Genomic DNA, 11,784 nt, shown 5'->3' with positions numbered 1-11,784 from the left:
TATCATTAAAATCATAGTTTGTTCATTTGTTTGTAACTTTATTAATAAAATCATAGTTCGTTCATTTGTTTGTAACTTTATTAATAAAATCATAGTTTGTTCATTTGTTTCCAACTTTATTAATAAAATCATAGTTCGTTCATTTTTTTGTAACTTTATTAATAAAATCATAGTTTGTTCATTTGTTTGTAACTTTATTAATAAAATCATAGTTTGTTCATTTGTTTGTAACTTTATTAATAAAATCATAGTTTGTTCATTTATTTGTAACTTTATTAATAAAATCATAGTTTGTTCATTTATTTGTAACTTTATTAATAAAATCATAGTTTGTTCATTTATTTGTAACTTTATTAATAAAATCATAGTTTGTTCATTTGTTTGTAACTTTATTAATAAAATCATAGTTTGTTCATTTGTTTGTAACTTTATCATTAAAATCATAGTTTGTTCATTTGTTTGTAACTTTATCATTAAAATCATAGTTTGTTCATTTGTTTGTAACTTTATCATTAAAATCATAGTTTGTTCATTTGTTTGTAACTTTATTAATAAAATCATAGTTTGTTCATTTGTTTGTAACTTTATTAATAAAATCATAGTTTGTTCATTTGTTTGTAACTTTATTAATAAAATCATAGTTTGTTTATTTATTTGTAACTTTATTAATAAAATCATAGTTTGTTCATTTGTTTGTAACTTTATCATTAAAATCATAGTTTGTTCATTTGTTTGTAACTTTATCATTAAAATCATAGTTTGTTCATTTGTTTGTAACTTTATCATTAAAATCATAGTTTGTTCATTTGTTTGTAACTTTATCATTAAAATCATAGTTTGTTCATTTGTTTGTAACTTTATTAATAAAATCATAGTTTGTTTATTTATTTGTAACTTCATCATTAAAATCATAGTTTGTTCATTTGTTTTTAACTTTATCATTAAAATCATAGTTTGTTCATTTGTTTGTAACTTTATCATTAAAATCATAGTTTGTTCATTTGTTTGTAACTTTATCATTAAAATCATAGTTTGTTCATTTGTTTGTAACTTTATCATTAAAATCATAGTTTGTTCATTTGTTTGTAACTTTATCATTAAAATCATAGTTTGTTCATTTATTTGTAACTTTATTAATAAAATCATAGTTTGTTCATTTGTTTGTAACTTTATCATTAAAATCATAGTTTGTTCATTTGTTTGTAACTTTATCATTAAAATCATAGTTTGTTCATTTGTTTGTAACTTTATCATTAAAATCATAGTTTGTTCATTTGTTTGTAACTTTATTAATAAAATCATAGATTGTTCATTTGTTTGTAACTTTATCATTAAAATCATAGTTTGTTCATTTGTTTGTAACTTTATTAATAAAATCATAGTTTGTTCATTTGTTTGTAACTTTATTAATAAAATCATAGTTTGTTCATTTATTTGTAACTTTATTAATAAAATCATAGTTTGTTCATTTGTTTGTAACTTTATTAATAAAATCATAGTTTGTTCATTTTTTTGTAACTTTATCATTAAAATCATAGTTTGTTCATTTGTTTGTAACTTTATTAATAAAATCATAGTTTGTTCATTTATTTGTAACTTTATTAATAAAATCCTAGTTTGTTCATTTATTTGTAACTTTATTAATAAAATCCTAGTTTGTTCATTTGTTTGTAACTTTATTAATAAAATCATAGTTTGTTCATTTGTTTGTAACTTTATCATTAAAATCATAGTTTGTTCATTTGTTTGTAACTTTATCATTAAAATCATAGTTTGTTCATTTGTTTGTAACTTTATCATTAAAATCATAGTTTGTTCATTTGTTTGTAACTTTGTTAATAAAATCATAGTTTGTTCATTTGTTTGTAACTTTATTAATAAAATCATAGTTTGTTCATTTGTTTGTAACTTTATCATTAAAATCATAGTTTGTTCATTTGTTTGTAACTTTATTAATAAAATCATAGTTTGTTCATTTGTTTGTAACTTTATTAATAAAATCATAGTCTGTTCATTTGTTTGTAACTTTATTAATAAAATCATAGTTTGTTCATTTGTTTGTAACTTTATCATTAAAATCATAGTTTGTTCATTTGTTTGTAACTTTATCATTAAAATCATAGTTTGTTCATTTGTTTGTAACTTTATCATTAAAATCATAGTTTGTTCATTTGTTTGTAACTTTGTTAATAAAATCCTAGTTTGTTCATTTGTTTGTAACTTTATTAATAAAATCATAGTTTGTTCATTTGTTTGTAACTTTATCATTAAAATCATAGTTTGTTCATTTGTTTGTAACTTTATCATTAAAATCATAGTTTGTTCATTTGTTTGTAACTTTATCATTAAAATCATAGTTTGTTCATTTGTTTGTAACTTTGTTAATAAAATCATAGTTTGTTCATTTGTTTGTAACTTTATTAATAAAATCATAGTTTGTTCATTTGTTTGTAACTTTATCATTAAAATCATAGTTTGTTCATTTGTTTGTAACTTTATCATTAAAATCATAGTTTGTTCATTTGTTTGTAACTTTATTAATAAAATCATAGTTTGTTTATTTGTTTGCAGGAAAGTTTTTTTTGGAAATACTTATGTTTTTAAAGTCCTTGAAAATAAGTTTATTGTTTGTTTGCTTTAAAGAGAGAAAATGTGCGTCAAAAGGTTTTTATGTTTTGTTTTCAATAATTTCTCTTAACTTTAATTTGAGGAGAAATTAGTTCAGAAGCTCACGTTTACCGACCGAAACATTATGACTAGACGACCTAAGCGTCGAAGGAAAAGTTGTACTCGGTCGCCCTCGCGTGGTCAAATGAACAACTCACAGTCACGACATGTGAAGAAATAATAATACATCAATATAAACATCATTATAAAACCTCAATATAAACCTCAATATAAACAACAATATAAACAACAATATATACATCAATATAAACAACATTATAAAACCTCAATATAAACCTCAATATAAACAACAATATAAACAACAATATATACATCAATATAAACAACATTATAAAACCTCAATATAAACCTCAATATAAACAACAATATAAACAACAATATATACATCAATATAAACCTCAATATAAACATCAATATAAACAACAATATAAACAACAATATAAACATCAATATAAACAACAATATAAACAACAATATATACATCAATATAAACAACAATATAAACAAACATATAAACAACAATATAAACAACAATATATACATCAATATAAACAACAATATAAACAACAATATAAACAACAATATATACATCAATATAAACATCAATATAAACAACAATATAAACAACAATATAAACAACAATATAAACAACAATATATACATCAATATAAACATCAATATAAACAACAATATAAACAACAATATATACATCAATATATACATCAATATAAACAACAATATAAACAACAATATAAACAACAACATATACATCAATATAAACATCATTATAAACAACAATATATCTGATCTACGGAAGGAAATATATGATCTTAGGAGGTTTTATATACAATTATATGCATTTTAATGAGAAGATAATTGAAAATATTTGTTAATTTTAAAGTTTGAAAAATAGTTCATTTAAATGATGAGTTAAAAATATACAAATAAATATTTAACATTAGTAGAATATCTTCGATATATGCACTTACAGGCTAATTAAAAACGGAAGGATTTTAAAAAGTAAATTCTCGTTATTTATGTGGTTTTTTTTTAAAACTTTTTTTTACTTATAAAACAGCTTTTTAATGAATATGTTAATACGTATAGTATAATATATAAAGAAAATAAAGAAATAAAAAAGCATCTTGTGATCTTAAAGATTAAAATATGTAAATAATCATCTTGTTTTTGTTTTAAAATGTACTTTTAAATTATTATTATTATAATTATTATGAATCTTCGATTAAGGAAGAACTTCATGTACATCAGTAAAATAATACATCAATAAAATCTTGTTTTTATTTGTAAGAAGATGTTTGTACAAATGTTTTTATATTTTAGTTTATATATTCTCACTGTTCTACTACTTTTTTCTTAGTTTGAAGTATAATTAAGTAAGTATAAGTAAAAGTGTATTTTCTGAGAGAACAAACGTATTTTATTGAGTAAAATTTAGTGCGAAATCTCATGACTGGGTCAGTTCATCAAATGACCACACGATGGCAGTCGAGTTACACCAAAGACGAGTCTCAACCTGTTGTTCAGACGCAAGAAAACCTTTAAATAAGAAGATTTTTACAAACATTACGTCAATAAAAGTTACTTTTAAACGATCTTACGATAATAAAATCAACGAGAGACTTTGTTTAAATACTTTACTCAATGGTGTATTTAACAAATGTCAATTTAGTCGGTAAATAAAATGTATTTCGTCACATAATCGACAGTATTTTTATAGAGTTTTAATACATGTATTATATTATATTTATTACGTAAGAATCATGAGTGTGTTTTTAAAAGAAAGTTTTACGATGATTTCATCAGTAAATGTTTTGAATAAAGAGTTTGACCCCCGTGACCTCTTGATCTCTGATCCAATTCTTGTATGTTTGGATTTAAAACTGCAGTAAATCTGCCTGATATTTGCATAAAACTACAGTGTTGAGTCCAACTGTACAGATCAATCCTGGCATCGAACACAAATGGGACGTGGCAGCTGTGCTGAAGTGCACAGTAGCTCCAGCATTCCTTCACTGGCGGGCCTGGATCCACTGCCTCCCCCGCCGAGGGTGAGACTTCCCCAGCCATCTGTCTTACTCCCCCCGCCTCCCCCGCTCTCCCCCTCCTCCCCCCTGCATCCCTCATTCCCACACTGGGCCTTTGTCAGCAGTTCCTGTCGCTGGACGAGGCGTGTGCAGAGTCTGGGGCGAGAGTCGTTCATTCACAGGCACCTGCAGGAGCACAAAGAACGAGGGGTGAGGAGGATGAACAGATTGATGCTTTGTACAGAGAGAGAGGGAGAGAGGGAGGGAGAGGGAGAGAGGGAGAGGGAGAGAGAGAGAGAGAGGGAGAGAGAGAGGGAGAGAGAGAGAGAGGGGAGAGAGGGAGAGAGAGAGAGAGAGAGAGGGAGAGGGAGAGAGAGAGGGAGAGGGAGAGGGAGAGGGAGAGGGAGAGGGAGAGGGAGAGGGAGAGGGAGAGGGAGAGTGATAAGGGTGAGGAGGGTGAGGAGGATGATGAGGGTGAGGGAGGATGATAAGGGTGAGGAGGGTGAGGAGTATGATAAGGGTGAAGAGGGTGATGAGGGTGAAGAGGGTGAAGAGGGTGAAAAGGGTGAGGAGGGTGAGGAGGGTGAAGAGGGTGAAAAGGGTGATGAGGGTGAAGAGGGTGAAGAGGGTGAAAAGGGTGAGGAGGGTGAGGAGGGTGAAGAGGGTGAAGAGGGTGAAAAGGGTGAGGAGGGTGAGGAGGGTGAAGAGGGTGAAGAGGGTGAAAAGGGTGAGGAGGGTGAGGAGGGTGAGGAGGGTGAAGAGGGTGAGGAGGGTGAAGAGGGTGAGGAGGGTGAAGAGGGTGAGGAGGGTGAGGAGGGTGAGGAGGGTGAAGAGGGTGAAAAGGGTGAGGAGGGTGAGGAGGGTGAAGAGGGTGAGGAGGGTGAAGAGGGTGAGGAGGGTGAAGAGGGTGAGGAGGGTGAGGAGGGTGAGGAGGGTGAAGAGGGTGAAAAGGGTGAGGAGGGTGAGGAGGGTGAAGAGGGTGAAAAGGGTGAAGAGGGTGAAGAGGGTGAAAAGGGTGAGGAGGGTGAGGAGGGTGAAGAGGGTGAAAAGGGTGAAGAGGGTGAGGAGGGTGAGGAGGGTGAAGAGGGTGAGGAGGGTGAGGAGGGTGAAGAGGATGATGAGGGTGAGGGAGGGTGAGGAGGGTGAGTGAGGGTGATGAGGGTGAGGGAGGGTGAGGAGGGTGAGGAGGATGATAAGGGTGATGAGGGTGATGAGGGTGAGGAGGGTGAGAGGGTGAGGAGGGTGAGGAGAGTGAGGAGGGTGAGGAGGGTGAGAGGGTGAGGAGGGTGATGAGGGTGATGAGGGTGATGAGGGTGAGGAGGGTGAGGGAGGTGAGGAGGGTGAGGGAGGGTGATGAGGGTGAAGAGGATGATAAGGATGAAGAGGGTGATGAGGGTGAGGAGGGTGAGGGAGGGTGAGGGAGGGTGATGAGGGTGAAGAGGATGATAAGGGTGAAGAGGGTGATGAGGGTGAGGAGGGTGAGGAGGGTGACGAGGGTGAGGAGGGTGATGAGGGTGAGGGAGGATGATAAGGGTGAAGAGGGTGAGGAGGGTGAGGAGGGTGAAGGAGGGTGAGGAGGGTGAGGGAGGATGATAAGGGTGAAGAGGGTGAAGAGGGTGAGGAGGGTGAGGGAGGGTGAGGGAGGGTGATGAGGGTGAAGAGGATGATAAGGATGAAGAGGGTGATGAGGGTGAGGAGGGTGAGGAGGGTGAGGGAGGATGATAAGGGTGAAGAGGATGATAAGGGTGAAGAGGGTGAGGGAGGGTGATGAGGGTGAGGAGGGTGAGGAGGGTGACGAGGGTGAGGAGGGTGATGAGGGTGAGGGAGGATGATAAGGGTGAAGAGGGTGAGGAGGGTGAGGAGGGTGAGGAGGGTGAGAGGGTGAGGAGGGTGATGAGGGTGATGAGGGTGATGAGGGTGAGGAGGGTGAGGAGGTTGAGGAGGATGATAAGGGTGATGAGGGTGATGAGGGTGAGGGAGGATGATAAGGGTGAAGAGGGTGAGGAGGGTGAGGAGGGTGAGGGAGGTGAGGAGGGTGAGGGAGGGTGAGGAGGGTGAGGAGGGTGATGAGGGTGAGGAGGGTGATGAGGGTGAGGGAGGATGATAAGGGTGAAGAGGGTGAGGAGGGTGAGGAGGGTGAAGGAGGGTGAGGATGGTGAGGGAGGATGATAAGGGTGAAGAGGGTGAGGAGGGTGAGGAGGGTGAGGGAGGGTGAGGAGGGTGAAGAGGGTGAAGAGGGTGAGGAGGGTGAGGAGGGTGAGGGAGGATGATAAGGGTGAAGAGGGTGAGGAGGGTGAGGGAGGATGATAAGGGTGAGGAGGGTGAGGAGGGTGAAAGGGTGAGGAGGGTGAAGAGGGTGAGAGAGTGAGGAGGGTGAGGAGGGTGAGGGAGGATGATAAGGGTGAAGAGGGTGATAAGGGTGAAGACGGTGAAAAGGGTGAGGAGGGTGAAGAGGGTGAAGAGGGTGAGGAGGGTGAAGATGGTGAAGAGGGTGAAAAGGGTGAGGGGGGTGAGGAGGGTGAAGAGGGTGAGGAGGGTGAGGAGGGTGAAGATGGTGAAGAGGGTGAAAAGGGTGAGGAGGGTGAGGAGGGTGAAGAGGGTGAGGAGGGTGAAGAGGGTGAGGAGGGTGAGGAGGGTGAAGAGGGTGAGGAGGGTGAAGAGGGTGAGGAGGGTGAAGAGGGTGAGGAGGGTGAGGAGGGTGAGGAGGGTGAGGAGGGTGAAGAGGGTGAGGAGGGTGAGGAGGGTGAGGAGGGTGAGGAGGGTGAAGAGGGTGAAGAGGGTGAGGAGGGTGAGGAGGGTGAGGAGGGTGAGGAGGGTGAGGAGGGTGAAGAGGGTGAGGAGGGTGAGGAGGGTGAGGAGGGTGAGGAGGGTGAGGAGGGTGAAGAGGGTGAGGAGGGTGAGGAGGGTGAGGAGGGTGAAGAGGGTGAGGAGGGTGAGGAGGGTGAGGAGGGTGAGGAGGGTGAGGAGGGTGAGGAGGGTGAGGAGGGTGAGGAGGGTGAGGAGGGTGAGGAGGGTGAAAGGTCTGTCACTCAGTCTGTGTGAGTTCAAACTTTCGGGGAGATCGACAGCTTTTGTGGGCGACGTCTCCTCTCAATGCTTTAATGCTGAGGTTTGGACCGTGGAGGAGCGTGAGGGGTGAGGATGGGGGTGAGGATGGGGGTGTGAGGAGGGGGGTGAGGATGGGGGTGTGAGGACGGGGGAGGGGGGGGGGTGAGGATGGGGGTGAGGATGGGGGGTGAGTACTTGGGGGTCCAGGCTCTACTGTGGGGCGACTCGCGGTGCATTCAGGTTCTGTTCTTGAAGGAATGCAGCAGCAGCTTCAATTAGAAAGTGTTTGTCGACGAGAAAGTCTTTCTTCCTCTTGTGCTCGCGGCACAACACGAGGCTGCTAGAGCCGTGTCAGGCCCACAAAGGCTGTTTTGTGGCCCTCGCTCCATTACACTCGCAGCAATATGTACGGCGCGGATTCTTTTGATTTAAATTAAGTGGAAAAAACACTAAATCCTGTTTTGATTCAGGGATAATAGTCGTGGACTCCATAAAGGTCTTTAACTACTTATGGAGGCTTAGAACCTTTCACGTGTGTGTGTGTGTGTGTGTGTGTGTGTGTGTGTGTGTGTGTGTGTGTGTGTGTGTGTGTGTGTGTGTGTGTGTGTGTGTGTGTGTGTGTGTGTGTGTTTGTGTGTGTGTGTGTGTGTGTGTGTGTGTGTGTGTGTGTGTGTGTGTGTGTGTGTGTGTGTGTGTGTTCGAGGGTCAAAGACAGACTTGTCGTCTTAACTGCCGCATCACTTGTGATTGTGCGTCGCTGGTCAGCGGCTCGTTGTCGTCGCTCCAGAAAAGACGAGCGAATCTAAACAGTTTTGTCTTCGACGACACGAGTCGTGAGCGTCGTGACTATCAAGCGTGTGTCGAGTCTTTGACGCTCGACACACGCTTGATAGTCACGACGTGAACTTTCTATTTTCACTGACGTTAAACCTGACTTTATTTAACATTAACATTTACAGAAATATTTTCTTCTATTTTCAATTAAATGTGAAACAAAGTTAATTATATTTTTCTGTTTAAAATGAATGAATGAATTCATTCATTTTCTACCACTTTATCCTCTATGTGTGTCGCAGGGAGACTGGAGTCTATCCCAGTATCATAGGGCGAGAGGCAGGGGACACCCTGGACAGGACGCCAGTCTGTCTCAGGACACACAAAGACAGACAACCATTCACACACACACTCATATCTACGGACGATTTCCCTCAAGATCTCAATCAACCTCTGTGTGTTTCTGGACTGTGGGAGGAAACCGGAGTGTCTGGAATAAACGCACACAACACACACAAACTACACACAGGAAGGTCACGAGTCGTCTCGGCCTGGAATCGAACCGACAACCTCCTTGCTGTTTTTTTTAAATGTATATAAAGTTGTTTATTCGTATTTTCGTAATGAATTTTAATCTGGAGAAAATTCCAACCTTTGAAATAAAACGTTATTTTTTCTGCTGCAGATTCTTAAGACGTGTTTTCATCACCTTTGACCTTTGATGTCGACAAACCTGAGTTTCATTTTATCGCAATATTTACGATAAAATTCGTCGTCAGATGGATTTTTGTTGAATTATAGTTAAATAATGAAGATTTGCTCTTTGAATATATACATTTAAGTTTAATTTATTATACAATATGAAAAAACTATACAAAACTTTGAAATAAATTCAATTAAACACGATCAAAAACACAGTTCAATAATAATTTTTGCCATATTTAGCTCAATTTTGCTCGATTTTTAGTGACTATTTGTTTAATTTTCACATTATATTCAGGCTTTTTTCACTCGTTCTTTCTTTGTTCAACGTCACGTCACTATATATGAACTTGAACTAATCATACGAAGCTTCTCTTTATGTAAAGTTTAGTTTATCTTCTCTTAAATGTGTCAATCTGGAGAAAATAACCAAAATTTGCCTATTTTTTATTTTTTATTTAGTCAGTTTTCTTCTATTTCTTCCAGAGATGCCTGAAGATTTTCCAGCTGTTTGTTCACAAAGTAACACAAACATGTCGTGACTGAAGTTTTATGGAATTCTCAGGATGAACAAGAAAAATTAACACTTTCATAGTTTTCAATGTGTTTGACTGACTTGAGTGGCCGCTCACTGCTGCTGCTGCTGCTGCGGCTCAGAACAAGAACTGAAATAAAAGAGTTGTTTTGTTCATTTTATTGTTGTTCATCTGAGTCATGAGTTCAACTCCCACCAGAATAAATCTTGGAAACGACCTCAACACTTTGATAAAGTCGCCGTCAATCAAGTCTTTATCTCCTTGGCAGGCGTATGCAGCGACTCTGCGCTTCTCTGCTCATCGATGCATCAGTTCGACGTCGTACATCGTGAGGTTTGTAACGAGAAGATTCATCAGTTTCCTCCCAAAGTATTTAAGACAAGATGAGTAAAAATAAATGATACTTTAAACAACATTACATTGTTGAGGAAATAGATTTTTCAAGAGAGAATAAAAAACACAAACACAGATAAATCGACATGAAAACACATCAAACTTCCTTTCGTAGACATTTTCGGTGAATATTTACTTCAGTCTGTGACTAACTTTGATACTTTATCTCCTCGTGATCCGAGCGACGAGAACCAGTGACATCTGAGGATAGAAATATTTTTAATATTAAATAAATATTGTTAAAATACATTTGTATTTGTTATTTGTGTTTAGTCAGTTCTCCGAGTGAGTTCAAGGAAACGACAAAACACAAACTTAAGTATAAATATAAATATGGAGCTTAAATCTATACAGAATAATACAATATTCAAATGTACTGACACAAATATACATATACACAGCAGCTTCATGTGTGTATCTATAAGAGAGTATTGCAGTATTGCACTGGGATGTACTGCACATTTATCAGGGAGAGGAAGTGAAAATGAACAGAATATTGCACAAGTTCAAGTAGTTTCTGGTTCTACTTCATTTGGTGTTCGCCCTCTAACCGTTCCCTATTGGTTTACCCCCGAGTCACCAATAGCTAACTGGTTAGAGGGAGAACACCAAATGAAGTAGAACCTGAGATTATGACCATAACTCAGGAGTTCTATGTGTTGTTGTTGTATTTGTTGTGATTAATAATAATAATAATAATAATAATGAGTTATTTGTGTTGTTGTTGTATTGGTTGTGTATTATTTATGAGTTCTATGTGTTTTTGTTGTATTTGTTGTGTATTATTAATATAATTAGTCATAAAGAAGTAGATCAGTGACATCAGAATATTCAATGGTTTAATTCATCATTAAAAACATTCAGTCTTTGAAATGTATTTATTTACATATGTTTTTAATAACTTTAAAAATAATATTTTTTTATACATACAGTTTGATACTCTTAATCCAACAATTAAAAAATATATTTTCAAAATTCTATATTTTTAAACTTGTAGTCTTTTGAATTCAATACAAACGTTGGTAAACGAGCAGACATGAGCAACAGAGCGACTTCCACAGTCACTGAAGTTGTTAATATTTAACATTTTTCACGATCCCTGGAATATTTTCTCAATCTGGTCGTTTGAACAACATTCGTTAGTGAGTCGCAGGAAAACTCGTTACTCGTTCAATGAAACCCTGAAGACGAGCAGAGACTTCGAAGATCTCGACCCAGATGTGCGACGGATGAGGAACGTCGAGGTCGGATGAGAAGTCGCTGCAAAAAGGTGTCGTTTTCAATGTAATTACGCTTCGTTTCAAGCAAACGAGCCTCATTTGCATACGACGTGAAAAGACTCAACGCCAGGAAAAGTGAGAAAATTGAGGCAAAACATGTAGAAAATGATCTCGACTGTAATCGTGTGATTGAGGAAGATTTTCAACGTTTGCTTCAATTAAAGAAGATTCTTGTGAAGGAGCTTCAGTTAGTTTGTGAAGAAACATGACAGATGTTCATGTGAGGCTGATCCTCAGGAGGGTGAGAGGGTGAGAGAGAGAGGGTGAGAGAGAGAGTGAGAGGGTGAGAGGGTGAGAGAGAGGGTGAGAGGGTGAGAG

Source organism: Callionymus lyra, chromosome 9 (assembly GCF_982586985.1).
Source record: "Callionymus lyra chromosome 9, fCalLyr1.hap1.1, whole genome shotgun sequence".
Classification (NCBI taxonomy): domain Eukaryota; kingdom Metazoa; phylum Chordata; class Actinopteri; order Syngnathiformes; family Callionymidae; genus Callionymus; species Callionymus lyra.
This window is presented reverse-complemented; position numbering follows the sequence as displayed.